This window comes from Schistocerca gregaria, unplaced genomic scaffold (assembly GCF_023897955.1).
Source record: "Schistocerca gregaria isolate iqSchGreg1 unplaced genomic scaffold, iqSchGreg1.2 ptg000180l, whole genome shotgun sequence".
Taxonomy (NCBI): Eukaryota; Metazoa; Arthropoda; class Insecta; order Orthoptera; family Acrididae; genus Schistocerca; species Schistocerca gregaria.
The window spans coordinates 10,692,134-10,718,736 of NW_026061730.1; the positions used below are offsets into that span (position 1 = coordinate 10,692,134).

General features: G+C 47.6%; 10 non-coding genes across 10 annotated transcripts; all 10 read right to left on the reverse strand.

Annotated features, from left to right (window-relative positions):
• Positions 1 to 11,424: 11,424 nt before the first annotated feature.
• Positions 11,425 to 11,497, reverse strand: Trnaq-uug (transfer RNA glutamine (anticodon UUG)). The gene has a single exon. It is a non-coding gene; the product is annotated as a tRNA-Gln (tRNA).
• Positions 11,498 to 11,992: 495 nt separating this feature from the next.
• Positions 11,993 to 12,064, reverse strand: Trnat-agu (transfer RNA threonine (anticodon AGU)). Its single transcript has one exon. It is a non-coding gene; the product is annotated as a tRNA-Thr (tRNA).
• Positions 12,065 to 12,399: 335 nt separating this feature from the next.
• Positions 12,400 to 12,472, reverse strand: Trnak-cuu (transfer RNA lysine (anticodon CUU)). The gene has a single exon. It is a non-coding gene; the product is annotated as a tRNA-Lys (tRNA).
• Positions 12,473 to 12,924: 452 nt separating this feature from the next.
• Positions 12,925 to 12,997, reverse strand: Trnar-ucg (transfer RNA arginine (anticodon UCG)). The gene has a single exon. It is a non-coding gene; the product is annotated as a tRNA-Arg (tRNA).
• Positions 12,998 to 13,929: 932 nt separating this feature from the next.
• Positions 13,930 to 14,002, reverse strand: Trnak-cuu (transfer RNA lysine (anticodon CUU)). Its single transcript has one exon. It is a non-coding gene; the product is annotated as a tRNA-Lys (tRNA).
• Positions 14,003 to 14,454: 452 nt separating this feature from the next.
• Positions 14,455 to 14,527, reverse strand: Trnar-ucg (transfer RNA arginine (anticodon UCG)). The gene has a single exon. It is a non-coding gene; the product is annotated as a tRNA-Arg (tRNA).
• A 1,451-nt stretch (positions 14,528 to 15,978) lies between these two features.
• Trnar-ucg (transfer RNA arginine (anticodon UCG)) lies at positions 15,979 to 16,051 on the reverse strand. Its single transcript has one exon. It is a non-coding gene; the product is annotated as a tRNA-Arg (tRNA).
• A 1,433-nt stretch (positions 16,052 to 17,484) lies between these two features.
• Positions 17,485 to 17,557, reverse strand: Trnar-ucg (transfer RNA arginine (anticodon UCG)). The gene has a single exon. It is a non-coding gene; the product is annotated as a tRNA-Arg (tRNA).
• A 923-nt stretch (positions 17,558 to 18,480) lies between these two features.
• Trnak-cuu (transfer RNA lysine (anticodon CUU)) lies at positions 18,481 to 18,557 on the reverse strand. The gene has a single exon. It is a non-coding gene; the product is annotated as a tRNA-Lys (tRNA).
• A 7,138-nt stretch (positions 18,558 to 25,695) lies between these two features.
• Positions 25,696 to 25,768, reverse strand: Trnar-ucg (transfer RNA arginine (anticodon UCG)). Its single transcript has one exon. It is a non-coding gene; the product is annotated as a tRNA-Arg (tRNA).
• Positions 25,769 to 26,603: the final 835 nt, after the last annotated feature.

The window sequence follows — 26,603 nt, forward strand, 5'->3', positions numbered from 1 at the left end:
TACGGCTGCACACACGACCAAGCCTGGCTATTCTCCATTCTTTGCGACTCTGATGTGCACGGACACGATGGTTGGTTGGTTTGTAGCAGCGAAGGTACCAGAGTACAAAGGCGCGGACACGTTCATATACACAAGAGTTCCAAGTAGTTTCGATGCTCTGGTATTACGAATGCAAATTCAGTCTGTTTTTAACGTCTTAAATTGAAAGGGCGGTCACAAATTGGTCTACTTCGCTCCTTGTCGACAATCACACAGCACCTGAGGTAACAAGCACATCTCGAGCCCCATTGTGCTCTCCATCGTTCATGCCAACTCAGTGCCCTGCTCTTGGCTACTGTGTAAAACTCTTGTCGTCCAACTGCAAAACACTGGGACACAACAAGTTTCCGCGTCTCCATTGCACTGATCATACTACGAAACGCTCCCCAAACTTGGCAATCACCCATGCAGCCGACTTTTCCGACTTTGCACGATGCTCACGCTAGTGACATCCTCATTTATGGTTCGACTTCGCGCCAAAGCGAATGAGCACATTTCGCCTACGGCTTAGGCCGCTCTCCTAGTGTGGCTGCTCTGTGTCTGCAGGCAGCGAGGGGCTGCAAGCTTCCTGTGTTCGCACCTATATCACCTGTGCTTGCTTGTCAAAGACAGACTAACGCAAAACATACAACTCACTACATGAATTGATTGCTACGGCATCTGTTATCAGCAGTCACAACCAGCAACACCAGTAGTAGCCGACTGCACGCAAAGAAGGGGAACGTGCAGTGGGATTTACGTGAACTCGGCGCAAGGCAGATCTTTCCGACGTAGGCTTGAGAATCTTATGGGAACATTTGTACTGTTTCTAAATTAAGTGTATGTGTCGTAGGAGGGTGCTTCCTGCGCACAAATAAAAGCACGCTTGCCAATTGCGGATGCTAATCGTTCGCTTGTATCTGCCTAGACACCTCTGCTGGTTGGGAATTATTCCACTTCCATGGCAAGGTGCGCATGTAGGAGTGTTAAAAATTCTGGAGGCGCCGGGTATCGATCCCAGTACCTCTCGCACACTAAGAGAGCGCTCTACCACTCTGCTTAACCCAAATATAAATTCCATCATCTTAAACAAGACGTCGTCTTAATCTTGTCCTTATCCACATAGGTGCAGTAGACTCAATGTAGTTAGTACTCTCCATAGTATAGACAACTTCACGAATGTTCCAGGTCCTGTATGCAATCACATCACGAGGATGGAAAGACTCCAAACCAGAAAGATTAGCACGTAGACGTTATTACAGGCGTCAGAGAATGCCTGTTTATAAAGAGATAAGGACAGTTGGTATTACGCCAGGTATCGATCCCGGTACCTCTCGCACACTAAGCGAGCGCTCTACCATCTGAGCTACGGCCACCCACCCGTTGACTAATAGGTCTACATACAGCCATATCAACGTCACAGACCCTTGCACTCCCATTATTCCGCAGACAAACACTACTTTGTATGTATCAGTGAGGGTGTCTTTCAGGTTTCGTGCATTCTGTATCGTATCGTAGTTGGCCACAATGAAAGTGGCACGCATAACGTCGAAAATAGAGTTCGGACACCGCTCTGAGTAAGACGTACGTGTTGCCCACTCTCTAGACTTCAATGACGTTAAGCCGTGATACCTAAGACAGATCTGCACTCGATGACACCACGATAACAGCCGGTCCCCACACTTACATCTTGCTCTCCTTATGACAGTATACATCATATCAGTCTGTGACGCTGGTTTTACAACTTCTTGCGTGCCTTTATGTTCGCCGAGACCAACACTTACCATGCACTGACCACAATACTTGGAGAAGCCGGGGCTTGAACCCGACACCTTTCACACGCTAAGCGAGCGATCTGCCAATTGAGCTACGGCTGCACACACGACCTAGCCTGGCTATTCTCCATTCTTTGCGACTCTGATGTGCACGGACACGATGGTTGGTTGGTTTGTAGCAGCGAAGGTACCAGAGTACAAAGGCGCGGACACGTTCATATACACAAGAGTTCCAAGTAGTTTCGATGCTCTGGTATTACGAATGCAAATTCCGTCTGTTTTTAACGTCTTACATTGAAAGGGCGGTCACAAATTGGTCCACTTCACTCCTTGTCGACAATCACACAGCACCTAAGGTAACAAGCACATCTCGAGCCCCATTGTGTTCTCCATCGTTCATGCCAACTCAGTGCCTTGCTCTTTGCTACTGTGTAAAACTCTTGTCGTCCAACTGCAAAACACTGGGACACAACAAGTTTCCGCGTCTCCATTGCACTGATCATACTACGAAACGCTCCCCAAACTTGGCAATCACCCATGCAGCCGACTTTTCCGACTTTGCACGACGCTCACGCTAGTGACAGCCTCATTTATAGTTCGAATTCGCGCCAAAGCGAATGAGCACATTTCGCCTACGGCTTAGGCCGCTCTCCTAGTGTGGCTGCTCTGTGTCTGCAGGCAGCGAGGGGCTGCAAGCTTCATGTGTTCGACCCTTATATCACCTGTGCTTGCTTGTCAGAGACAGACTATCTCTAAACATACAACTCACTCCATGAATTGATTACTACGGCATCTGTTATCAGCAGTCACAACCAGTAACACCAGTAGTAGCCGACTGCACGCAAAGAATGGGAACGTGCAGTGGGATTTACGTGAACTCGGTGCAAGGCAGATCTTTCCGACGTAGGCATGAGAATGTTATGGGAACATTTGTACTGTTTCTAAATTAAGTGTAGGTGTGGGAGGAGGGTGCTTCCTGCGCACGAATAAAACCACGCTTGCCAATTGCGGATGCTAATCGTTCGCTTGTATCTGCCTAGACACCTCTGCTGGTTGGGAATTATACCACTTCCATGGCAAGGTGCGCATGTAGGAGTGTTAAAAGTTCTGGAGGCGCCAGGTATCGATCCCAGTACCTCTAGCACACTAAGCGAGCGCTCTACCATCTGAGCTACGCCGACCCACCCGTTGACTAATAGGTCCACATACAGCCATATCAACGTCACAGACCCTTGCACTCCCATTATTCCGCAGACAAACACTACCCTCTATGTATCAGTGAGGGTGTCTTTCAGGTTTCGTGCATTCTGTATCGAATCGTAGTTGGCCACAATGAAAGTGGCACGCATAACGCCGAAAATAGAGTTCGGACACCGCTCTGAGTAAGACGTACGTGTTGTCCACTCTCTAGACTTCAATGACGTTAAGCCGTGATACCTAAGACAGATCTGCACTCGATGACACCACGATAACAGCCGGTCCCCACAGTTACATCTTGCTCTCCTTATGACAGTATACATCATTACATCATATCAGTCTGTGACGCTGGTTTTGCAACTTCTTGCGTGTCTTTATGTTCGCCGAGACCAACACTTACCATGCACTGACCACAAATCATGGAGGAGCCGGGGCTTGAACCCGACTCCTTTCACACGCTAAGGAAACGATCTGCCAAATGAGCTACGGCTGCACACACGACCAAGCCTGGCTCTGCTCCATTCTTTGCGACTCTGATGTGCACGGACACGATGGTTGGTTGGTTTGTAGCAGCGAAGGTACCAGAGTACAAAGGCGAGGACACGGTTATATACACATGAGTTCCAAGTAGTTTAGATGCTTGCCAATTGCGGATGCTAATCGTTCGCTTGTATCTGCCTACACACCCTGCTGGTTGGGAATTATTCCACTTCCATGGCAAGGTGCGCATGTAGGTGTGTTAAAAATTCTGGAGGCGCCGGGTATCGATCCCAGTACCTCTCGCACACTAAGCGAGCGCTCTACCATCTCTTTTTTTTTCAGAACTGGAAAAACACGATAGTGACAGCATTCGAACCTGTAATCTTCAGATCCGAAGTCCGACGTCTTATGCATTAGGCCACACGGTCACTGACGACCAATTGCAACTTATATACTACTCATCTCGAAACGCTCACACCCCTGATGATTTGTGTTTTCGTTCTACACCCGCTGCCCCTTGCTCTTTCCCACCCAATCGTTACATTCAACCTCTTACGTGACCGACCAAATATAGACTGGGAAACAAGACCACACACTTTGTGCATTCGGAATCGAAGGCAGGGCGTCCCTCGCCGCATTTGCTACGTTGGCCATTTGCTACGTCTGCAGAAGCGGCGGCGGCGACGACGACGACCGCGAGAGGCTCTGAGATTTGTGAGAAATACATCAATAAAGTGTAATTCAGACTGCCTCGTCCCACCTTATGCTGTACCGCTTTGGCAAAGGCTTTATCTGCGCCATTCGCCTAAATCACATCTGAGAGTAATTCTTAATAAAAGGCCTATCGCTAATTGTTCGTCATCACAGATACTGTTTGCTATACGGCCACGACGCGCAACTGATTTCCAAAATTCATCTTTCTAATGTGAGGATGGAACTTACGACACCTGGTTTATCAGACAAGTGCTGTACCACTTCTTTTTTTTTTATCACCGGTCTTGTTGTGAGTGTTTCAAGCTCAAGAGCATCTCCAAGGAAGAAATGGTCAACAGCAACATTCAGACGGTTTCGTACTGTTCAATTGTGACATTAAAACGGTATGTTTCTTTTTCAGAACGTGAAAAACACTAGCGTGACAGCATTCGAACCTGTAATCTTCAGATCCGAAGTCCGACGCTTTATCCATTTTTTTTTGCTTTTTTTTTCCTTTGTAATGACCCAGGGCAGGTAGGTGGAGGCGCGTTGTTCAGGGGTCGTATCCCGAGGCCTGTCCATGACGTCTCCTCCTCCCTGCACAGTGTCACCAATACGTTGTAATTGTCTTTGGTTCGGAGTCTTATGATACTTATATGTGAACACGGGACTTATGTAGCGTTGTCTACCCAAACAGTTATTTTGCCTTCCTGCCAAGATTGTACCTAAGAACTAGCGAGAATGTCTTCCTTGTCATGAAGTTAGCTCAGTATGCCCCTATACCGGTTCCATTAATGATTCAGGCGCAGGAGCGATCAATAGAAATTGAAACTTAACCAACTCCCTGCTTTTCGAAAACAATAGTAAGCATATTCGCAAAGTCCCTCTTAAGGTGTGGGAAAGACTTTTGCGTCCAGTACTCATGAAGCATGTAACCAGTAAACGAAATAAAATCGGTAATACCATGATCATCAACCACTGCAAAAATGTAACGGCCAAGAAGCCACATAACTGTGTTGTTCTTGGTCCGGGGATAAAAAACCGTGTCCGACCAGCAGAGAATATCAGTCTTAAATGCCGATTCGGAGTTCCTGGTGAGTAAAGCCAATTGTCGGCGCAGCCAGTGCCACATGCGATGACGGTCAGCGCAGGTAAATCGGTGTTGGAGTGTATCAACACAACCACACGTTTGACAAAGCGGAGAGACACATAAACCTATACGATGAAGGCGTTCGTTCGTAGGAATCAGCTGATTAACTACCTTATACCATAGGGAGGCAACAGTTGCTGAATGAACGGGTAAGCTAATATTCGTCCATATGTTACGCCAATTAAAACTGGGATAATGCAAAACAATCGGGTTGGAAGAAGAAGACCGGGGCCATTTGTCAAGCAGGGTTAGCGTAGTAATAACAGGACGACGTTGTAAATGGAGATCTAGGTAACTAATCTCTATGTAGAAGTCCCGAACATGCCGTAGCTTCTCATTTAGAGGCCCAACGTTAATGGGCGGTGACAAGCTCGCAGGACGAACGACATGGAATAATCGCGAAGTAACAGTCGGGGACTCAGATAATAAAAGATGGAGGGTTCGCTTAACATAAAGGGAAGCAGCCCTGACACGGACATCTGTGAACGACAAGCCGCCCTCAAGACGCGGCTTCGTAAGAACATCACAACGTAATTTAAAAATATGCCCCCGCCAAATATATCTGTTAATAAGCTGGACCATTTTTGCACCCTGCATTCGGGAAAGCGGAAACAACTGAGCAACGTAATATACTTTACATAAAACATAAGTGTCTAATACACGCTTTTTTTGCAGTAGCGGTATCGAACGCCATGAGTGTTCTAATAAAACACCTTGCAGCTTGGAAATGGCCACTTGCCAATTTTTTGCAGCCATCCGAAGAGGACAACGTTCAAAATAGATACCTAAATGTGTATGGTGTTCAACAGCTGTAACCCACGGAACAACCACACGTTCAAAGCCCCGCAAATTCAGGAGCTTGCTTTTACGGGGATTGATACGAGAACCTGAGGCCGCAGAAAATTTATCGACTTCCATTTTCAACTGCGGCACTTCTGTGGTGGAACGAAGCAAAACAACCAAATCATCAGCATAAGCTGTTGCCGTCTGGGTAACCCCAGAGATCGTAAGACCACGAAGTGTCGAGTTGAGACGTGTGAGGAGTGGTTGAAGGGAGAGAGCATAAAGGGTCATGGATAAAGGACTACCTTGCGGGAAGCCACGTTGAATATCAATGACCTTTGTTAGCTGGCCATTAATGTCAATCTTAGCAGAAATGCCAGTCGTCATATTCTTAAGTACCAGCAGCGCCTGTTCATTAAAACCGAGCCGGCGCAGCAGAAGCTCTAAAAATGAATGGGACACACGATCAAAAGCCTTACTAAAATCAACAAATAAAAGCGCACAGGAAATATTGGTGAAAGCGACAATCGACACGACATCACGATACCCCGCCAGAGACGTCAATATGGAGCGCCCTGGAAAGCAGCTTTGACAAGGAGGTATCACAGGTGTAAGCAAAAGGGATAGACGTGCATTAACAGCCCTAGCGGCCGTCTTATAGTCAAAATTTAAAAGGGTTAAAGGACGAAAGTCACTAGCTGTCTTCAAACCAGCAGATTTAGGTGTCAGGACAACCGTACCTCTCTTGAAATCGGCTGGAATTGTGCCACCATTCAAGATTTCATTCACAATATCCGTAAAAACAGGCCCTATAATATGCCAAAAGCGAACAAAAAACTCCTTAGGTAGGCCATCAGGACCAGGAGATTTGTGAGATGCTGAACAAGCAATGAAAGCTGAAATTTCGTCTGCAGTAAAAGGAGCTAAAAATTTCGCATTATGGTCCTCTGTTAAAACTGATGGGATAGCAGTTAAAATCTCGTCAACATCAATCTGATCAGAATCAGCCGCAGTATATAACGTCTCATAGTAGCAGGTAATTTCATGGGTTATTTGATTCTGTAAGGTAAGCCGGCGACCATCAGCTGCCATAAGGCCGTCAATCAATACACGTCGACGGTTCTTGTGGTGACGAAACAGATGGTACATAGAAGTCATTTCATGTGCTAACGTGGACGGTGGTTTAGATTTAATCTTCAATCCTTCCATCTAAGGCCGCTTAATACTAAGAAGCTTGGCCTTAATTTTCCGAATCTCAGAAAGGTGGGCACATGTCATTGTAGAATTATCATAAAGTTCGCGAAGCACCGAATAGTAATACTCAAAAGTCAGTTTCTGATCTCGCGCTCTATTATAACTGTAGGACATTAAAGTGCGACGTAGTTTTGGCTTCACACAGTGGATCCACCAGTGAAGCTTAGACGGACAGTATCGCAGAGAACGTAAACAAATGTCCCACGCCGTCTGTATTAGAGGTTCGATGTCAGGGTCATCGAGCAAGGAGACATTTAATTTCCACAGCGGCCTATAAAGTTTAAGAGGTTGACGCTCCAAATTAATTATAACAGCAAGGGCACAATGATCCGTAAAACTGGCTGGAATAACATCTAAAACAGAAACACTAAGGGGATCAGAAATATACAATCGGTCAAGTCGACTACTTGAGGTGGCAGTAAAAAATGTAAATTTAACTAAGGTGGGGTGTTTAACCTCCCACGCATCGCGTAGTCGTAATTGACGTACAAGAGAATGTAGCTCGAAACAATAATTAAAATGAGGGGATTGGTCTTTAGCTTGTAACACACAATTAAAATCGCCCCCCAATATCAAGGTCGCAGGATTTTTTCGTAAAGGGTAAATCAGATCCTCTTTATAAAAACGAGACCTTTCCTGCCGCTTGCTAGAACCAGAGGGGGCGTAAATGTTAACCAAGGTGGTGTCAAATAACCGACAACCAATGCCCCGTCCCGAGTCTAAAAGCTCAATTTCGGTAACGGGGATACCGTCACGAATTAGGAAAGCAGTACCTGCAGAAAACTCAGGTGCAAAATTTATAATAGTGCGAAAACCAGGAACAAACAGGTGTGCAACTGAGACTTCCTGCAGGAAAACAATATCAGCTGCAGAGTCATAAATAAACTGCTGCAGAGACGCTAACTTCAGAGCAGATTGAATGCCATTTATATTTAAGGTAATGAACGTGTACGCCTGCAACATCTACCAAAAAATAAGAAATGAACCCAAACTACACCACACTAGAAGCAACTACATCCATATCATCAACATCAGAGATGGCAGAGGGTGATTGTCCAGAATCAACGGAATCAGAGTCGTCCTTCGCATGCTTATGTTTCTTCCGCACCGCGTGGAGATTGGGGGGCACTTTCACCCGACAACGTATCTGATGCACACCAGATTCAAGAGCAGGCGGAGTGGGTGGTTCGAGATCAGGCACGTCAACCAAAGCGTCCGAAGGATTAGCAGGGCGAGAGGAGTCAGAAGGAGGAGCCATCAAGGGGAAAACTGCATCAGGAACATCGGCACCGGTTTCAGAATGTGTAGGTATTGGAAGTGTAGGAGGTGGTAAGATAGGTTTGGAGTCTGCTGATGCGGAGCGCGCAGTTCTAGGAGCGGTGTACCGACAAACAGCCGTCTCCACCGAAGTGTCGTCAACATGTTGTGATGCCTGTGGCGGTGGGGATATCAACAACACCTCGACCGAATGTTGTGGCTCTTGCGCCGACGGCATGGCAGCAAGTTTGACGTCATCAGGCAAAGCAGGAGACACAGCGGGAACAGATTCCGAAACAGGCATGGGAGATTCTGGAATTCTCTCATCAGATTCGCAAACCGGCTGCGAAACAGCAGCTTCGTCATCAGTGTTACCGGTATCACTAGCACGACGGCGTTTGTTGTTGGAAACAGACGGAATCGGTATAGGAGCAGCCGATACGTCTGGGCGAGTGGGTAGCGGAGGAAAACCTGCATCAGGGGAGGGTGACACCTGTTGTGAAGAAGCTACTGCAGGAGGCAGATAGGAAACAGTGGAGGAAGCTGCTGGCACAAGATCGGCAACCGTTAATTTGCGGCGCTGTGCTAGGCCATTTTTAAGCACAAATACCCGCTTAGGGCAATTAGCTCGAACATGACCATGTTCATTACATAGGAAACATGTACCAAACTGCCTCTCATAAGTAAGATGTACACGATAACCACATACAACCAGATGGGACGGTATATTAGACTTAATATGCATTTCAACTGATCTGACACCATTATAACATTGCAGCTTATGTTGTGCAGACCAACGTTCATTTCTAATTGACCGAACAGTACCATAACCAAGCACAGCTTCCTTAAGATACCTGTTGTCAACTTCAGGGGGTAAATTGTAAACCCGAACTGTGGTATAGGTAATTTCAGCATTTGAGACAGTAACACTGCTAACAGAACCATCCCTATGACGGAACGACACTTGCTCACCATGTTTAAGTAATATCTTATCCAGCAAAACCGGGTTCAACAATTTCACGAAAAAGCAGTATAATTCTGTATCAAAATACGCCGTATGTACCTGGTCCGATGTAATGACAATCGTGTCCACAATCCATTCGTGAATTTCCAACGATGTCGGTTGGACATTCCTGGTAGCCTTGTTAAACTGAAAACTGAGAGTACACTTCCGCGGAAACAACCGGGAAGCCATAACACTTAATTAATGCGCAAAAGCCGCAATACAACGCAAGACACAAAACAAACACTAAGGCAATGAAACAAAGAAAAACAGAAGACAAAGAAACGTCACACACAGAAGGTAACGGCGGATCGAATACACAGCACGTCCGATCGCTGTCGCGTCTCAAGCGGAACTGTCTATCCATTAGGCCACACGGTCACTGACGACCAAGTATAACTTATATACGACTCATCTCGAAACGCTCACACCCCCTGAGGAATTGTGCTTTCGTTCCACACAGCCGCTGCCCCTTACTCTTTCCCACCCATTCGTTACATTCAACCTCTTACGAGACCGACCAAACATAGACAGGAAAACAAGACCACACACTTTGCGCATTCGGAATCGATGGCAGGGTGTCCCTCGCCGCATTTGCTACGATGGCCATTTGCTACTTCTGCAGAAGCGGCGGCGGCGGCGACAACGACGACGACCGTGGCAGGCTCAGATATTTGTGAGAAATACATCTATAAAATGTAATTCAGACTGCCTCGTCCCACCTTATGCCATACAGCTTTGGCAAATGCTTTATCTGCGCCATTCGCATTAATCACATCTGAGAGTAATTCTTAATAATACTCCTGTCGCTAATTGTTCCTCATCACAGATACTGTTTGCTATACGGCCACGATGAGCAACTGATTTACAAAATTCGTCTTCCTCCTGTGAGGATGGAACTCACGACCCCTGGTTTACTAGACCAATGCTCTACCACTGACCTAAACAGGCGCCGCCTAGCGGCACTTTTGCGTACTTCGTCCGTACGGTCGTCTGAATCATCAGACTTCAGCTGACAACACTTCATATTTTCGACTAATATTAGCAGCTATGGCGACCCATTACTGCTTGGCTAAACATCTGACACGTAGCCGATGTTCTCTCCAAACAAAACCACCTGCACTTCAGAACATGACTTTCACACATGTCTACAAAATCACCTTCACCTTCAGATACAGTTTTCTTGCGACTGATTGAGACGTAGGCAAATTTTAAAGTTGCTATTTCCATTACATCACGTTAATCAGAAAATCGGTAATTTACATCTGCAGCGGAGAAAAATTCCGTTCCGCCCAGCGTGGGGCTCGAACACACGACCTTGTGATTAAGAGTCTCATGCTCTACCGACTGAGCTGGCAGTGCTGCCTCGTTGATACCTGCTGGGTAGCAGATCACACAGTACTCGTTTGGGTTTGTTGGTCCCATACAGAATTTCTCCATGCTGCCTAATGTTTTCCTAACGTCACACTCGTCACGTACTTCACTTTTATTTCATAATCATTTCTGAGAGGTAAAGGAATTGCATGACAATCTGCAGAGCTAGCGGCGTCAAAATTAACACACATACTTGACGTGACTCAAAAGCCGAACCGAGTTACTTTCCGACGTTGTTTTAGATGTGCAAGTGCCAGTCAAACCTCGTGGTGTGGGCACTCTGCCGACCATTTCGCTAGTTAACACCGGTCTTATTGTGTGTGTTTCAAGCTCAAGACCATCTCCAAGCACAAAATGGTCAACAGCAACATTCAGACGGTTTCGTACTGCACAATTGCTACATTAAAACGGTACGTTTCTTTTTCAGAACTGGAAAAGCACGACCGTGACAGGATTCGAACCTGCAATCTTCGGATCCAAAGACCGACGCCTTATCCATTAGGCCACACGGTCACTGACGATCTAGTATAACTTATATACGACTCATCTCGATACGCTCACACCCCCTGAGGAATTGTGTTTTCGTTCCACACAGCCGCTGCCCCTTACTCTTTCCCACCCATTCGTTACATTCAACCTCTTACGAGACCGACCAAACATAGACAGGAAAACAAGACCACACACTTTGCGCATTCGGAATCGATGGCAGGGTGTCCCTCGCCGCATTTGCTACGATGGCCATTTGCTACTTCTGCAGAAGCGGCGACGACAACGACGACGACGACCGTGAGAGGCTCAGAGATTTGTGAGAAATACATCTATAAAATGTAATTCAGACTGCCTCGTCCCACCTTATGCCATACAGCTTTGGCAAATGCTTTACCTGCGCCATTCGCCTTAATCACATCTCAGAGCAATTCTTAATAAAACGCCTGTCGCTAATTGTTCGTCATCACAGATACTGTTTGCTATGCGGCCATGATGCGCAACTGATTTCCAAAATTTGCCTTCCTCCTGTGAGGATGGAACTCACAACTCCTGGTTTACTAGACCAGTGCTCTACCACTGAGCTAAAGAGGCGCGGCCTAGCGGAACTTTTGCGTACTTCGTCCGTACGGTCGTCTGAATCATCAGACTTCAGCTGACAACACTTCATATTTTCGACTAATATTTGCAGCTATGGCGACCCATTACTGCTTGACTACACATCTGACACGTAGCCGTGTTCTCTCCAACCAAAACCACTTGCACTTCAGAACATGACTTTCACACATGTCTACAAAATCACCTTCACTTCAAATACAGTTTTCTTGCGACTGATGGAGACGTAGGCAAATTTTAAAGTTGCTATTTCCATTACATCACGTTAGTCAGAAAATCGGTAATTTACATCTGCAGCGGAAAAAATTCCGTGCCGCCCAGCGTAGGGCTCGAACCCACGACTCTGTGATTAAGAATCACCTGCTCTACCGACTGAGCTAGCCGTGCTGCCTCGTTGGATACCTGCTGGGCAGCAGATCACACATTACTCGTTTGGGTTTTGTGGTCCCATACAGAATCTGTCCATGCTGCCTAATGTTTTCCTAACGTCACACTCGTCACGTACTTCACTTTTATATCATATTCACTTCTGAGAGGTAAAGGAATTGCATGAAAATCTGCAGAGCTAGCGGCGTCAAAATTAACACACTTACTTGATGTGACTCAAAAGTCGAACGATTTATGTTCCGACGTTCTTTTAGATGTGCAAGTGCCAGTCACACCTCGCGGTGAGGCCACTCTGCCGACCATTTCGCTAGTTAACACCTGTCTTGTTGTGTGTGTTTCATGCTCAAGACCATCTCCAAGCACAAAATGCTCAACAGCAACATTCAGACGGTTTCGTACTGCTCAATTGCTACGTTAAAACGATATGTTTCTTTTTCAGAACTGGAAAAACACGACTGTGACAGGATTCGAACCTGCAATCTTCGGATCCGAAGTCCGACGCCTTATCCATTAGGCCACACGGTCACTGACGACCAAGTGTAACTTATATCCGACTCATCTCGAAACGCTCACACCCCCTGAGGAATTGTGCTTTCGTTCCACACAGCCGCTGCCCCTTACTCTTTCCCACCCATTTGTTACATTCAACCTCTTACGAGACCGACCAAACATAGACAGGAAAACAAGACCACACACTTTGCGCATTCGGAATCGATGGCAGGGTGTCCCTCGCCGCATTTGCTACGATGGCCATTTGCTACTTCTGCAGAAGCGGCGGCGGCGGCGACGACGACGACGACGACGACGACGACGACGACGACGACGAACGCGAGAGGCTCTGAGATTTGTGAGAAATACATCTATAAAATGTAATTCAGACTGCCTCGTCCAATCTTATGCCGTACCGCTTTGGCAAATGCTTTATCTGCGCCATTCGCATTAATCACATCTGAGAGTAATTCTTAATAATACTCCTGTCGCTAATTGTTCCTCATCACAGATACTGTTTGCTATACGGCCACGATGAGCAACTGATTTACAAAATTCGTCTTCCTCCTGTGAGGATGGAACTCACGACCCCTGGTTTACTAGACCAATGCTCTACCACTGACCTAAACAGGCGCCGCCTAGCGGCACTTTTGCGTACTTCGTCCGTACGGTCGTCTGAATCATCAGACTTCAGCTGACAACACTTCATATTTTCGACCAATATTTGCAGCTATGGCGACCCATTACTGCTTGGCTACACATCTGACACGTAGCCGTGTTCTCTCCAACCAAAACCACTTGCACATCAGAACATGACTTTCACACATGTCTACAAAATCACCTTCACTTCAAATACAGTTCTCTTGCGACTGATGGAGACGTAGGCAAATTTTAAAGTTGCTATTTCCATTGCATCACGTTAGTCAGAAAATCGGTAATTTACATCTGCAGCGGAAAAAATTCCGTTCCGCCCAGCGTAGGGCTCGAACCCACGACCCTGTGATTAAGAATCACATGCTCTACCGACTGAGCTAGCCGTGCTGCCGCGTTGGATACCTGCTGGGCAGCAGATCACACTGTACTCGTTTGGGTTTTGTGGTCCCATACAGAATCTGTCCATGCTGCCTAATGTTTTCCTAACGTCACACTCGTCACGTACTTCACTTTTATATCATATTCACTTCTGAGAGGTAAAGGAATTGCATGAAAATCTGCAGAGCTAGCGGCGTCAAAATTAACACACATACTTGATGTGACTCAAAAGCCGAACGAGTTACTTTCCGACGTTGTTTTAGTTGTGCAAGTGCCAGTCAAAACTCGCGGTGAGGGCACTCTGCCGACCATTTCGCTAGTTAACACCGGTCTTGTTGTATGTGTTTCAGGTTCAAGATCATCTCCAAGTACAAAATGGTCAACAGCAACATTCAGACGGTTTCGTACTGCTCAATTGCTACATTAAAACGGTATGTTTCTTTTTCAGAACTGGAAAAACACGACCGTGATAGGATTCGAACCTTCAATCTTCGGATCCGAAGTCCGATGCCTTATCCATTAGGCCACACGGTCACTGACGACTAAGTATAACTTATATACGACTCATCTCGAAACGCTCACACCCCCTGAGGAATTGTGCTTTCGTTCCACACAGCCGCTGCCCCTTACTCTTTCCCACCCATTCGTTACATTCAACCTCTTACGAGACCGACCAAACATAGACAGGAAAAGAAGACCACACACTTTGCGCATTCGGAATCGATGGCAGGGTGTCCCTCGCCGCATTTGCTACGATGGCCATTTGCTACTTCTGCAGAAGCGGCGGCGGCGAAGACGACGACGACGACGACGACGACGACGACGACGACCGCGAGAGGCTCTGATATTTGTGAGAAATACATCTATAAAATGTAATTCAGACTGCCTCGTCCCACCTTATGCTATACCGCCTTGGCAAATGCTTTATCTGCGCCATTCGCCTTAATCACATCTGAGAGTAATTCTTAATAATACTCCTGTCGCTAATTGTTCCTCATCACAGATACTGTTTGCTATACGGCCACGATGCGCAACTGATTTCCAAAATTCGTCTTCCTCCTGTGAGGATGGAACTCACGACCCCTGGTTTACTAGACCAATGCTCTACCACTGACCTAAACAGGCGCCGCCTAGCGGCACGTTTGCGTACTTCGTCCGTACGGTTGTCTGAATCATCAGACTTCAGCTGACAACACTTCATATTTTCGACTAATATTTGCAGCAATGGCGACCCATTACTGCTTGGCTACACATCTGACACGTAGCCGTGTTCTCTCCAACCAAAACCACTTGCACTTCAGAACATGACTTTCACACATGTCTACAAAATCACCTTCACTTCAAATACAGTTTTCTTGCGACTGATGAAGATGTAGGCAAATTTATAGTTGCTATTTCCATTACACCACGTTAATCAGAAAATCGGTAATTTACATCTGCAGCGGAAAAAAATTCCGTTCCGCCCAGCGTAGGGCTCGTACCCACGACCCTGCGAATAAGAGTCTCAAGATCTACCGACTGAGCTAGCCGTGCTGCCTCGTTGGATACCAGCTGGGCAGCAGATCACACAGTACTCGTTTGGGTTGGTTGGTCCCATACAGAATCTCTCCATGCTGCCTAATGTTTTCCTAACGTCACACTCGTCACGTACTTCATTTTTATATCATATTCACTTCTGAGAGGTAAAGGAATTGCATGAAAATCTGCAGAGCTAGCGGCGTCAAAATTAACACACATACTTGATGTGACTCAAAAGCCGAACGAGTTACTTTCCGACGTTGTTTTAGATGTGCAAGTGCCAGTCAAAACTCGCGGTGAGGGCACTCTGCCGACCATTTCGCTAGTTAACACCGGTCTTGTTGTGTGTGTTTCAGGTTCAAGATCATCTCCAAGTACAAAATGGTCAACAGCAACATTCAGACGGTTTCGTACTGCTCAATTGCTACATTAAACCGGTATGTTTCTTTTTCAGAACTGGATAAACACGACCGTGACAGGATTCGAACCTGCAATCTTCGGATCCGAAGTCCGTTGCCTTATCCATTAGGCCACACGGTCACTGACGACCAAGTATAACTTATATACGACTCATCTCGAAACGCTCACACCCCCTGAGGAATTGTGCTTTCGTTCCACACAGCCGCTGCCCCTTACTCTTTCCCACCCATTCGTTACATTCAACCTCTTACGAGACCGACCAAACATAGACAGGAAAACAAGACCACACACTTTGCGCATTCGGAATCGATGGCAGGGTGTCCCTCGCCGCATTTGCTACGATGGCCTTTTGCTACTTCTGCAGAAGCGGCGACGACGACGACGACGACGACGACCGCGAGAGGCTCTGAGATTTGTGAGAAATACATCTATAAAATGTAATTCAGACTGCCTCGTCCCACCTTGTGCTATACCGCCTTGGCAAATGCTTTATCTGCGCCATTCGCCTTAATCACATCTGAGAGTAATTCTTAATAATACGCCTGTCGCTAATTGTTCCTCATCACAGATACTGCTTTCTATACGGCCACGACGCGCAACTGATTTCCAAGATTCGTCTTCCTCCTGTGAGGATGGAACTCACGACCCCTGGTTTACTAGTCCAATGCTCTACCACTGAGCTAAACAGGCGCCGCCTAGCGGCACTTTTGCGTACTTCGTCCGTATGGTCGTCTGAATCATCAGACTTCAGCTGACAACACTTCATATTTTCGACTAATATTAGCAGCTATGGCGACCCATTACTGCTTGGCTACACATCTGACACGTAGCCGATATTCTCTCCAACCAAAACCACCTGCACTTCAGAACATGACTTTCACACATGTCTACAAAATCACCTTCACCTTCAAATACAGTTTTCTTGCGACTGATGGAGACGTAGGTAAATTTTAAAGTTGCTATTTCCATTACATCACGTTAATCAGAAAATCGGTAATTTACATCTGCAGCGGAGAAAAATTCCGTTCCGCCCAGCGTAGGGCTCGAACGAACGACCCTGTGAATAAGAGTCTCATGCTCTACCGACTGAGCAAGCCGTGCTGCCTCGTTGGATACCTGTTGGGCAGCAGATCACACAGTACTCGTTTGGGTTGGTTGGTCCCATACAGAATCTCTCCATGCTGCCTAATGTTTTCCTAACGTCACACTCGTCACGTACTTCACTTTCATATCATATTCACTTCTGAGAGGTAAAGGAATTGCATGAAAATCTGCAGAGCTAGCGGCGTCAAAATTAACACACATACTTGACGTGACTCAAAAGTCGAACGAGTTACTTTCCGACGTTGTTTTAGATGTGCAAGTGCCAGTCAAAACTCGCGGTGAGGGCACTCTGCCGACCATTTCGCTAGTTAACACCGGTCTTGTTGTGTGTGTTTCAGGTTCAAGATCATCTCCAAGTACAAAATGGTCAACAGCAACATTCAGACGGTTTCGTACTGCTCAATTGCTACATTAAACCGGTATGTTTCTTTTTCAGAACTGGAAAAACGCGACCGTGACAGGATTCGAACCTGCAATCTTCGGATCCGAAGTCCGATGCCTTATCCATTAGGCCACACGGTCACTGACGACCAAGTATAACTTATATACGACTCATCTCGAAACGCTCACACCCCCTGAGGAATTGTGCTTTCGTTCCACACAGCCGCTGCCCCTTACTCTTTCCCACCCATTCGTTACATTCAACCTCTTACGAGACCGACCAAACATAGACAGGAAAAGAAGACCACACACTTTGCGCATTCGGAATCGATGGCAGGGTGTTCCTCGCCGCATTTGCTACGATGGCCATTTGCTACTTCTGCAGAAGCGGCGGCGGCGGCGGCGACGACGACGACGACGACGACGACGACGACCGCGAGAGGCTCTGAGATTTGGGAGAAATACATCTATAAAATGTAATTCAGACTGCCTCGTCCAACATTATGCCGCACCGCTTTTGCAAATGCTTTATCTGCGCCATTCGCCTTAATCACATCTGAGAGTAATTCTTAATAATACTCCTGTCGCTAATTGTTCCTCATCACAGATACTGTTTGCTATACGGCCACGATGCGCAACTGATTTCCAAAATTCGTCTTCCTCCTGTGAGGATGGAACTCACGACCCCTGGTTTACTAGACCAATGCTCTACCACTGACTTAAACAGGCGCCGCCTAGCGGCACGTTTGCGTACTTCGTCCGTACGGTTGTCTGAATCATCAGACTTCAGCTGACAACACTTCATATTTTCGACTAATATTTGCAGCAATGGCGACCCATTACTGCTTGGCTACACATCTGACACGTAGCCGTGTTCTCTTCAACCAAAACCACTTGCACTTCAGAACATGACTTTCACACATGTCTACAAAATCACCTTCACTTCAAATACAGTTTTCTTGCGACTGATGGAGACGTAGGCAAATTTATAGTTGCTATTTCCATTACATCACGTTAATCAGAAAATCGGTAATTTACATCTGCAGCGGAAAAAAATTCCGTTCCGGCCAGCGTAGGGCTCGAACCCACGACCCTGTGAATAAGAGTCTCATGCTCTACCGACTGAGCTAGCCGTGCTGCCTCGTTGGATACCTGCTGGGCAGCAGATCACACAGTAATCGTTTGGGTTGGGTGGTCCCATACAGAATCTCTCCATGCTCCCTAATGTTTTCCTAACGTCACACTCGTCACGTACTTCACTTTTATTTCATAATCATTTCTGAGAGGTAAAGGAATTGCATGACAATCTGCAGAGCTAGCGGCGTCAAAATTAACACACATACTTGATGTGACTCAAAAGCCGAACGAGTTACTTTCCGACGTTGTTTTAGATGTGCAAGTGCCAGTCACACCTCGCGGTGAGGCCACTCTGCCGACCATTTCGCTAGTTAACACCGGTCTTGTTGTGTGTGTTTCAGGTTCAAGACCATCTCCAAGTACAAAATGGTCAACAGCAACATTCAGACGGTTTCGTACTGCTCAATTGCTACATTAAACCGGTATGTTTCTTTTTCAGAACTGGAAAAACACGACCGTGACAGGATTCGAACCTGCAATCTTCGGATCCGAAGTCCGATGCCTTATCCATTTTTTTTTTTTTTTTTTGTAATAATTTGTATTGAAGAAACTAAAAGTACATATATATTCACTATGCAAGAGTTCTTCAAGGTACCATTCCATTTAAACATATACAAATAACTGTTAGTTAAGCAAAAAAAAGAAATAAATACATTAAAAAGAAAAAACATTAAATACAACAAAGTATAACATATTCTGTCTTTTTGCTTTTTTTTATTTTATTTTATTTTATTTTATTTTATTTATTTATTTATTTATTTATTTATTTATTTATTTTTTTTTTTTTGTCGATGCATGGGAACGTGGATAAGGGTGTTGCATCATGTGACAGGTATGCATGGTACACCCCAGCTTTGAGGGGGGTCAAGGAAGACACTGCGGAGATAACCGGCAAAAGTTTGTCGGTAAGATGGTTTTCGGGTGAGGGTGCTATGCGAGGTCACAACTTTGTACCAGAAGTCAAGGACTGTATGCGGACCATTTTGAAAGAGGTATTCTAAAGCCAGTCCTCGAAACCAGATGAGAGTATGGTGCTTAGCAAGAGGGTACTGAAATGTCTGGGGCAACAACAGGAAATCCGGGGTTACCGTCGTTGGCGGGGCACGGAGGTAAAAGCCCATGATTCGTTGGATGAGGAGCCATACGTTTTGTTTCAGGGGGCACGTAAGACGGTGCTCGTCGGTGTCTTCAAGCTGACAGTCAGGGCAGAGTGGGGAGGTGGCCAGTCCTATGCGATAAAGTCGACTGTTAGTCGGGAACTTTCCATAAACTAAAACATACCAGAGTGCAGACACAGACGACGGTAAAAAGGGTGCATGCACACACCCCCAAACTGTGCGCCAGTTAATGTCAGGATGCCGTAGCACCATGGGGTCACAAGGGTTGGACAGCATAAACAAACGATAATAATCTTTTGTACAGGGAGGATGTGCGACTGGAAGATCGGCCCGAACGTAGCTGAGTTCTATGAAACAATTGGCGACGTGGTACAATAATGGAGAAATAGGTGCCACATTGATCGGTGGATCAAGAGAAGCTGGTCGGAGGATATCTAAGAGACTACGTGTTAAGGACGGAACCGTCCCCTGCCAGTGCCGCAACAGAGTGTGGACAAAGAGTGCAGAAGATCGTGCCCGCACGTTGACGAGTCCGAGGCCACCTTTTGCAGGAGGCAATGTTAAAGTGCTGTAGCGGACTTTGAAAAGTGCCCCTGCTGACACGAAATATCCAAAGGCTGATTGGATGCGGCGGCTAAGGAGTAACGGCATTGGGAGGATCTGGGCGACGTGTACCAGTTTAGGGGCTACATACATGTTGACATAGGACACACGTTGGAGTAGGTTTAAGTTACGGTGCACTTGACCGCGGACATGGTGCCGAATCGACTGCAAAAGCCGCCGGTAAGCCAGGGCCACTGTGCGGTGTGTGGAGCTCGTAAATTCGATACCCAAGTAACGAAGGGTGGTACTGACTGGGAGTGGGTTCGGCACCATAGCCGGGAGGCCGCGCCCAATGTGCATCATAGTCGATTTACGGACATTAAGAATGCTACCAGAAAGATGTCCATACTGGTGGATCCATTGGATGGCGTCATTGAGTTCCGTGGAGGAGCAGGTGAGAAAGAGGAGATCGTCCGCATAAGCCCTACAGTGAAAGGTGTAGTCACGCAAAGTGAGGCCCTGCAGTCTAGAGGTAAGTCCAGTGATGAGGGGCTCAAGTGCAATGGCATATAGTAAAGTAGACATAGGGCATCCTTGACGCATAGATCGGCGTATAGGGATCGGTCCTACAAGCCTCCCATTGACTTGTACCATCGAGACCGCGGGAAGTAGTAACCGGCGAATGGCATCGACAAAAAGTAATGGGAACCCCATACGTGTCGCCACCATTAGGAGGAATGGGTGTCGAACGCGATCAAAGGCACTCGTGAAATCGACGGATACCAGTGCTGCACGAAGGCGACAAACCGACGCCAGTGCAATGAGGTCACGGCATTCTCCTAGGGCTGTTTGTAAGGTGGCCCCACAACCACGTGCAGTCTGCTCAGGTGAAAGGACCGTAGGTAAGACGGTGCGCATGCGCGCTGCTAAGAGGCGTGCATAGATTTTATAGTCTGCATTCAGGAGTGTAAGGGGGCGATATGCAGAGACATGAGACCCTCCCTTCGGTTTAGGCACAGGTAGAAGAATGCCAGTGACGAATTCAGGTGGAATTGGGAAGGATGGAGTAAAGAGTTCCTGAATCATTTCCGTCCAGCGAGGAAGCATCAACGTGGTGAACGCCCGGTAAAACTCCACTGGGAGACCATCTGGTCCTGGTGATTTGTTTTTGGCCCCTCTGTTGATCGCATCTACTACCTCTTCTGCGGTGATTGCAGACATCATGGACGTTGACTCCGCTACGGTGAGTGTCCGGTCAGGGGAAGGACGGAGATCATCAGGAATGGGCGTCGCCATCTGTTCATCATCATAAAATTGGCGATAATGTTCAGCAAAGGCAGACACCACCGCCGCCTGTGTTGTGTGGTGAACACCATCGGAGGTCGTGATGTGGGAGACGAAGAGTCGACGTCGACGACTGTGGTCGGATGCGGCATGGATTGTGGATGGGGTTTCGTCGTGGAGGAGGTCTTGTCGTCGGGAACGCACCACGACACCATGCAGTCGTGCACGTTGAAGAGAGAGGAGACGAGCTTTGGTACGTTGTCGTTCCCTATGGGTGTCAGGTGATGGAGGGAGTGCATCGAGCTCACGGAGGACGGCGTAGTAAAAATTTGTGGTGTCTCGATGCCATGCTGCTGCGTCCTTGCCACATTGTATGAAGGCCTTTCTGATCGCAGGTTTGGCACATTTGAGCCACCAATGGAACGTGGATGTGTACTGCGGAAGGCGTCTTTCGCAAGACGCCCACGTAGTGGCAATACATTGTCGGCAGTGTGGATCATTAAGGAGCGAGGTATTAAGCTTCTAGTAACCTCTGCTGCGCCACACTGACTGAGGTGGCAGAGCCAGGGAGCAAATGACGGCGCAATGGTCCGAGAATGCAAGGGGCCACCGTTCAGCTTGGGCGACGTCATTGCCAAGGTGGGCAGAGACATATAACCGGTCCAGTCTGCTCGCAGAATGTGCTGTATAATGGGTGAAACCGGGGGTATTGCCATGAATTTTCTCCCAAACGTCCACTAGGTGAAAATCTTCGATTAAGGTGAGAAGCGCCGGGCATGGCGAATAACCAGGCATTTGGTCCTGCGGATGGAGGACACAGTTGAAATCGCCTCCCATGATAAGGCGATCATAGCTTCCAGAAAACAGGGGCGCCACGTCATGTCCGAAGAAAGTGGACCGCTGCCGACGGTTCGTGGAGCCAGACGGAGCGTAGATATTGATGACGCGCGTGTCGAAGATGGTAACAGCCATGCCTCTTCCACAGGGAAGGATTGTCGTGTCCTTGAGTGGGATTCCTTCGCGTATGTAGAAAGCCACTCCACGTCCTGATTGATCACATGTGGACGTGTATGAGTCGTAGCCGTAGACTGGTGGTAGTGTGGCAACGCGCACTTCCTGAAGAAGGGCGACGTCGACGTCCGAGGCCCGAAGCATGTCACATAGGAGTTGCAGCTTGGGTACAGTGCCGATCATGTTGATGTTCAGAGTGGCAAACCGATACGTTTGTTTCAGTGGTGGTGGACGCGCATCTACCATCACCAAGGCAAGTAAGAGGAGGGCACCGACAGGAAGTCCCGTCCCATCAGGTGCACGGCATCGCTTTTGATGTTAACAGGCAGCCTTGTCCGGCGGAGGCAACTCATCCGGAGGAGGGGGCGTATCTTCCTCAATCTCGTCGGCCCATGCTCCTATGCCATGGGTCCGTCCAATGTCCATGGGAATTGCGTCGTGGTGAGAGAAATCTGGAGTTGTCGGCGGGGAGACAGGCGTCTCAACCGGCGCACCGATCGTTACATTGTGCGTGGCGACCTCCATAGAGGTCCCGTCCTGCGAAATGCCTTGATCATCATGAAAGTTGTCTGCCGACCTCTGCATGGAAATGTCGGTTGGTTGGGTGTCGTCTTCGTCGTCGCGGGTGGCGACGCTTTGAGAGCCCGTGGGTGAACGGCGACGGCGTTTGCGCCTACGTGGCGAGCGTTGTTTGCGCATGTGTTCCTCAGTGTCGGACGACGGCAAGGAAGAGCGTCGACCTAGTTCGAATGCGTCGGTGGGTACAATGAAATTGTCAAACAGGTGTTGTGAAGAAGTACTGTTCTCCTCAGCGTCCTGTGCGGGAGCCTGTTCGGCGGCAAGGTTGTCAGGTGGGACGTCCGCACCGTCCATAGGTGACTGGGACGGTGGGACGTGCCGATCGGAAGGAACGGGCGACGGACTGGACGAAACTGTAGACGTGGCAAGAGCCGCTGCGTAAGTGACCGGTAGGGCGGTCATAGTGGGTGTGACGGACGCTTCCGACAACGGGAGCTGCGCGACACGTCGTTGAATGCATTCAGACCGTAGGTGACCTTCTTTCCCGCAACCGGAACAGGTTCGAGGTTGGCCGTCGTACATTATAATGGCACGGCAGCCTCCGATACGTAGATAAGAAGGCACGTGTTTCTGCAACTCGATGCGGACCTGTCTAACACCGTTTAAAACGGGATAGGTCTGAAATTGTACCCATCGTTCGGCAACATGTTTCAGAACGTTGCCATAGGGACGGGGCGCCTCGATGACGACGTCTGCAGGTAGTTCGAACGGCAGTTCGAATATCCTTATCGTCCGTGTGCCGAGACCTGCGTGATCGACGGTAACGGGTCCGACGTTGCCGTCGGAATGGCAGAAGCGCAGTCCACGTTTTGCCTCTTGAAGCACCTTGTCGCACGCCGCATCGTTGATCATTTTGACGTAGACGGTACTGCTAACTATCGACAAGTGGATACCAATTTGATCCGTTGGTGGTATCTTAACTTCATCGCGAATAAATCGTTCTACCTCCAGGGCCTTGGGTCGGGCGAAGTCGGAACAAAAGTTGAAACGTAATGTCTTCTTCCGATAGTTGTGCGCCATGGTGGTCTAGAAGGGAAAACGGCACTTACAGCGGCCGAAGTAAACACAAACACACCGTGAGCGCCTCGCCCGCAGCGCTCTGGCGCGTGACCGCCTCGCAGCACTGCCGGCGGCAGACTGTATCCATTAGGCCACACGGTCACTGACGACCAAGTACAACTTATATACGACTCATCTCGAAAACGCTCACACCCCCTGAGGAATTGTGCTTTCGTTCCACACAGCCGCTGCCCCTTACTCTTTCCCACCCATTCGTTACATTCAACCTCTTACGAGACCGACCAAACATAGACAGGAAAACAAGACCACACACTTTGCGCATTCGGAATCGATGGCAGGGTGTCCCTCGCCGCATTTGCTACGATGGCCATTTGCTACTTCTGCAGAAGCGGCGGCGGCGACGACGACTACGACGACGACGACGACGACCGCGAGAGGCTCTGAGATTTGGGAGAAATACATCTATAAAATGTAATTCAGACTGCCTCGTCCCACCTTATGCTATACCGCTTTGGCAAATGCTTTATCTGCGCCATCCGCCTTAATCACATCTGAGAGTAATTCTTAATAATACGCCTGTCGCTAATTGTTCCTCATCACAGATACTGCTTTCTATACGGCCACGACGCGCAACTGATTTCCAAGATTCGTCTTCCTCCTGTGAGGATGGAACTCACGACCCCTGGTTTACTAGACCAATGCTCTACCACAGAGCGAAACAGGCGCCGCCTAGCGGCACTTTTGCGTACATCGACCGAATGGTCGTCTGAATCATCAGACTTCAGCTGACAACACTTCATATTTTCGACTAATATTAGCAGCTATGGCGACCCATTACTGCTTGGCTACACATCTGACACGTAGCCGATATTCTCTCCAAACAAAACCACTTGCACTTCAGAACATGACTTTCACACATGTCTACAAAATCACCTTCACCTTCAAATACAGTTTTCTTGCGACTGATGGAGACGTAGGCAAATTTTAAAGTTGCTATTTCCATTACATCACGTTAATCAGAAAATCGGTAATTTACATCTGCAGCGGAAAAAAATTCCGTTCCGCCCAGCGTAGGGCTCGTACCCACGACACTGTGAATAAGAGTCTCATGCTCTACCGACTGAGCTAGCCGTGCTGCCTCGTTGGATACCTGCTGGGCAGCAGATCACACAGTACTCGTTTGGGTTGGTTGGTCCCATACAGAATCTCTCCATGCTGCCTAATGTTTTCCTAACGTCACACTCGTCACGTACTTCACTTTTATATCATATTCACTTCTGAGAGGTAAAGGAATTGCATGAAAATCTGCAGAGCTAGCGGCGTCAAAATTAACACACATACTTGATGTGACTCAAAAGTCGAACGAGTGACTTTCCGACGTTGTTTTAGATGTGCAAGTGCCAGTCACACCTCGCGGTGAGGCCACTCTGCCGTTCATTTCGCTAGTTAACACCTGTCTTGTTGTGTGTGTTTCAAGCTCAAGACCATCTCCAAGCACAAAATGCTCAACAGCAACATTCAGACGGTTTCGTACTGCTCAATTGCTACATTAAAACGATATGTTTCTTTTTCAGAACTGGAAAAACACGACCGTGACAGGATTCGAACCTGCAATCTTCGGATCCGAAGTCCGACGCCTTATCGATTAGGCCACACGGTCACTGACGACCAAGTATAACTTATATACGACTCATCTCGAAAAGCTCACACCCCCTGAGGAATTGTGCTTTCGTTCCACACAGCCGCTGCCCCTTACTCTTTCCCACCCATTCGTTACATTCAACCTCTTACGAGACCGACCAAACATAGACAGGAAAACAAGACCACACACTTTGCGCATTCGGAATCGATGGCAGGGTGTCCCTCGCCGCATTTGCTACGATGGCCACTTGCTACTTCTGCTGAAGCGGCGGCGGCGAAGACAACGACGACGACGACGACGACGACGACCGCGAGAGGCTCTGATATTTGTGAGAAATACATCTATAAAATGTAATTCAGACTGCCTCGTCCAACCTTATGCCGTACCGCTTTGGCAAATGCTTTATCTGCGCCATTCGCCTTAATCACATTTGAGAGTAATTCTTAATAATACTCCTGTCGCTAATTGTTCCTCATCACAGATACTGTTTGCTATACGGCCACGATGCGCAACTGATTTCCAAAATTCGTCTTCCTCCTGTGAGGATGGAACTCACGACCCCTGGTTTACTAGACCAATGCTCTACCACTGACCTAAACAGGCGCCGCCTAGCGGCACTTTTGCGTATTTCGTCCGTATGGTCGTCTGAATCATCAGACTATAGCTGACAACACTTCATATTTTCGACTAATATTAGCAGCTATGGCGACCCATTACTGCTTGGCTACACATCTGACACGTAGCCGTGTTCTCTCCAAACAAAACCACCTGCACTTCGGAACATGACTTTCACACATGTTTACAAAATCACCTTCAACTTCAAATACAGTTTTCTTGCGACTGATTGAGACGT